The sequence below is a fragment of the Ctenocephalides felis genome, unplaced genomic scaffold, assembly GCF_003426905.1.
Source record: "Ctenocephalides felis isolate EL2017-DRISC unplaced genomic scaffold, ASM342690v1 CF-g0.4_SCAFFOLD_01886, whole genome shotgun sequence".
In the NCBI taxonomy this organism is placed as follows: domain Eukaryota; kingdom Metazoa; phylum Arthropoda; class Insecta; order Siphonaptera; family Pulicidae; genus Ctenocephalides; species Ctenocephalides felis.
In genome coordinates, this window is record NW_020538040.1 from 135605795 (window position 1) to 135610818 (window position 5024).

The following is a 5024-nucleotide window of genomic DNA, read 5'->3' on the forward strand; positions in this document are numbered from 1 at the left end:
TTCAGTTTTTCAGTGAACAAAGTGTCCGATTTTAATAATTCAAAAAACGTTTTACTTATATTAAAAAAATAAAGAACTGATTAAATTTTTGGGAAGGCAGGTCTAGCGGTTATGGACTCTCAATAAAAATAATTTAAAAAATTGCCGTTTGGCGGTCAAAAATGTTTATTGGACATATGTACATCAGATATTTTATAGAGATTTTAATATTGTTTACACATTTTGTGTAAATTTTTTTGGGTTCCGTACCAAAATTTTTAATTTTGAAGTTTTTTATATGGTTCAAACAAATGTTCTCGACGTTTTCGACAGTATGAAATAACCGATTTGTATGATCAAAAAATCATTCGGTTTGTACTCGATCGCGAAGTGTTGTTGCAAAAGGCAATTTTGCCGTTTCGGAGGTATGGAGCGTAAAGTGTGTAAAAACGGTTATGCAGTTTTTGAGAGAACGGATTATCCAATTACATTAATTCAAAAAACAACTTAATGTTTTTGAAAATTAAAAAAAAATCGAATTTTTCATCATTTTCAATAAAAACTAAATTTCGAAATTTTTTTAAAAAAATGATTTCTTACAAAAATTTGAGAATATTTCGAAAATTAAAAAAAAATCGAATATTTTCAAAAAAATCCAAGTTCTCAAAATATTTAAAAAATTCTAAATTATCAAAAAATTTCTAAATTATCAAAAAAATCTAATTAAATAAAAATAGACTCTTGAAAACGTAAACATAAGTTGTTTATAAAATACGCTCACCATCCAATTTAAAAAACACTTATGAATTTACAGTATGTATTTATAATAATCTATTTGGAAATCTTCAAAACAATTATTGATTATTTTTATTCCTCGGATGTTTAATTACCGTACGGAAAGTTCCAGCAATTTGCCTTAAGGCACGATGCCATGCGTCCCACTAGTTTTTTGACACATTTTGAAAAATTTGAATGCAAAAATGAAGGACTTTTCTAAGGGGGTGTAACTCAGGGGCAGAGTGTCCGCTTCGCATGCGGGAAGTCCTGGGTTCAAATCCCAGCTCCTCCAAAACTTTTTTATGTACTTTTAAATATCTTAAGTAGTGGGGTGTTTGGCATTGTGCCTTAAGGCAAATTGCTGGAACTTCCCGTACTGTAACGAAATGTTTGAGGAATACTGAATGTTTTCAAATAGATTATTATAAATATTGTAACATTGTCAAATATTTATAAGAATTATATAAACTGAATTGCAAAGTTAAAATTATTTGATTATAGTATATTAGAACTTTAGTCAGAATTAAAAAAAAATCTGATCTATTTTCGATAAATAAATTTTGAAACAAAATTTTTTTTTTCCAAAATCAATTATTTTGTTATAACAAGGAGAAAGTTTTTTTGAATCATGTAAATCGGACACTTAGTTCTCTCAAAAACTGCCATTTTTTGCACATTTAGCTTGGTATCTTTGAAACGGCTGGGCCTGCCTTCGCCAAAAACTAATAATCATTTCTCCCAATCATTACTAATGGAATGTTTTTTAGATCATTCAAATCGGAGACACCGTTCTCTCAAAAACTCGATTTCTATTTTCTGCACTCTTTGCTCTTTATCTCCGTAACTGCTGGACCTGCCTTTGGCAAAAACTAATCAGCACATCTCTCTATCAATAGGAATCGAATGTTTTTTGAACATACATACATACATACGCACACACATTTATTTTTTAAGGTATGCCTAAATGTTCTGAAACCTTCAGAACGTGACGATTTGCAAAATGTTTCAATTTCGATTTTTAGACGATTACAATAATTTACACTACGGGAAGTTAAACAAGCAATCGATTCTCATTGGGGAGACTTGCTGATAATAGTTTTCGGAAAAGTTTGGTCCAGCCCTTTGAGAGAATTAAGCATCCAATTTAAATGATTTTAAAAAAAAACATTGAATTGACGGGAAGATGTGTTGATTAGTTTTTGGCAAGGACAGGCCCAGCCGTTTTAAAGGTAAGTAGCTAAAAGTGTCAAAATCCGATTTGAATGATTTAAAAAACATTATGCTTGTGACAAAATGGTTAGTTTTTGAAAAATGCATTTTTTTCAAAATTTTAAAAACATTTTTTTTTATTTTCCATTTTTTTAAAGATACAAAATTATTTAAATTTAAATTTTAATTCTATCTAAAATTTTAAAACTCACATACTTACAATAAATAGTTTAACATTGCATTTTACTTTATATAATTATTTCAGGTAAACATATATAAGCGTCGTCGTCCAATTTACGAATAATGAATGTTACAGTATTTATAATAATCTATTTGAAAGTATGTAATATTTCTCGAATATTTTTTCATCACGGTATGGGAACTTTCAGTAATTTGCCTTAAGGCACGATGCCATGCACCACTAATTTCATATAGTTTTTATAACCAACTGCAAAAACAGTTAAAAAAAATATAGAAAGGGGGGGAAGTGTTAGAAAAAAATAGCATGCGGGCGCTGAAGACACTAGCGTCGGTCCTAGTTGCAAGGCCTAGGCTACCGTTTGGCACGCACGTACTACCAAAAATGCAGTAATGTAAACTCAATGTGCCAAGGACTATATAAGTACAGGAATACCCCGTTTAACGCGGGGGATACGTTTTATCAAAGTAGAGGTCAATGCGAAACAGCGCTAAACGATGCTATCTTCACATGAAAATATTGGGGCTAGGGGACGACGGCCAGAAAATTGGTTCGGTAATAAATTTAAAAAGTATGTTATTTATACTAAAAATAAAACCAAATATTTTTTTTAAAAGCCCAAATTAATACCACATTATTATTTCTTGCAAAAATAAAAACAAAATATAAATAAGAAAATGAATGTTTTTGGAAAAACAAATAACATTCTAAGTCAGTCATATTTAGTTTGTCCTTCTCACGCAGACAAATAATATATAACTGTAACAAATGTAGCTGAATGTACTTTGTATATGCTTGCTATGAAAAATAAATCAAATATATATATATATATATATATATATATATATATTTAGTTAAGCAACACATCAAGATCTAGTAATCTCACCTCTAAACTTACAAGAACATCTATTCGAATTCAAAGAATGGAAAATAAGTATAAATGAAGACAAATCAAAACATATCACGTTTACAACGAGAAATCAAAACTGTGAGCCCGTATTTATAAATAACATCGAAATTCCTCCTAGTACCAGCCAGCATTAATTATTTAGGACTACATCTAGACCGTAGACTCACGTGGGGTCTCCATATCAAGCAAAAGAGCAAACAAACGATGAAAAAATTCAAACAATTGTACTGGCTAATTGGCAGAAAATCGAAAATGTCATACGCAAACAAAACTTTAATACACAAAACTGTACTAGTACCAATATGGAGCTACGGAATAGAATTATGGGGATGTGCAAGTGCATCAAACACAAAAATTATACAGCGTACCCAGAACAAAATATTAAGGGCAATGGTACATGCGCCTTGGTACGTAACTAATGAGACCAACCACAGGGACCTGAAAATTAAAACTGTAAATGAAATTATACGAGAGAAAAGATTATACTCGTAAAGACCCGGAGCTGTTCTTAACACAACAAAATCGATGATCATTCGAACGCTGTAATACAAATCATCAACAAAATTGTTCAAACAAGAAGACTCAAGAAGAAATGGCCAAAAGACCTGCAATATTAAATTATATACAGACAGCTATAGATTAATTCAAGCAGAGGATCTCTTCAATGGAGGAGACCTCTAAACGCCAAATATAACATTATCACATAAGCTTATAGAAACAATGTCTTCTGATGGTCTATTAAATAATAAATATTTAGTTAGTCTTCTGAGTTTTCAGTGTTTCGCCTTTTTGTGAGAAAAGCATCTAATGTTGTTTCACTTTTTCTTTTTCATTGTTCTCTTAAAAGTTCTTCATAAACGGATAGAGCATCTCTAACACCACGCCTTACTTTAGAGCTCCTGTCAAAATTATAATCATTTTCAATGAATTGATCCATTATTTCAGTTACGGTAAACAAACTCCTTTTTACAAACACCATCCAATGTTTTTTTTTGCTATTCCTCTGAATCACTGCTATCAACATTTTCGTCTTCTTTTTGTTAATTTCATTCCTTGAGCTCACAATTAGAAAAACTGCGCTGGTTCTTGAATTATTTTTTCGACAACTTCCTCATTTATCCTTTGAAAACTCGGGTTGAAATAAAAGAGCGCTAAACCAAAACAGCGCTAAACAATACGGCGTTAAACGGGGTATTACTGTATTTTTATTTTCTATTAATTTCTATTATATTAACATCATTCAAATAAGTTTTATTACTTATTCAATTGCTGTATGATAAATAATTCTACGCATATTAAATTTTCAAATACCAGACCACTTGATATCAATTATAAGGCATGCTTAATGACCCGGGGTGGAGATTTCATACCGTAAGGGGTGTCTAATAACTAATAACTAAACATGATTAATATTATAATCCGCATGAGGATGCTTTGTGACCTTATTATACATGATTTGACAAATCATTCATTTTTTGTGAATGAACGCGCACACCAGCAATGTAAGCAGCCGCATGCGGAGGGTGCAAAATCTTTTGTTGCGGTCCCCTCATAAACAAATATAATAAATATACATGCTTGGTTATATATATATATATATATATATATATATATATACTAGCTGACCCGACAGACGTTGGGTCAGCTAGTATTGGGTACAGACTTTGTCTTGTAAACATGCCTACAATTTAAAATTTTGATTTTTTTTAATATCCTATACTAATATTTATGCTTTTAACACTACTGTCTATACTAAAATGTATGTACAGTAATGTGAGTGATGTTAAATTAGTGCAGTAAACGGAGCGTTTTAGGTCTGAATTTTTTTACTTAGCTCCGAATTTCATGAAATTTTGGAATTAGGTTCATCTTACCCTGAAGTTCAAAAGGAAAACAATTCGGGTTGCGCCATCACCCCCCGAGGGGATGACACCCCTTCTCAATTGTGTA

At 31.0% G+C, this 5024-nt stretch overlaps 1 non-coding gene across 1 annotated transcript; it reads left to right on the forward strand.

Moving 5' to 3' along the window:
- Positions 1 to 976: 976 nt before the first annotated feature.
- Trnaa-cgc lies at positions 977 to 1048 on the forward strand. Its single transcript has one exon. It is a non-coding gene; the product is annotated as a tRNA-Ala (tRNA).
- The last annotated feature ends 3976 nt before the right edge of the window (positions 1049 to 5024 follow it).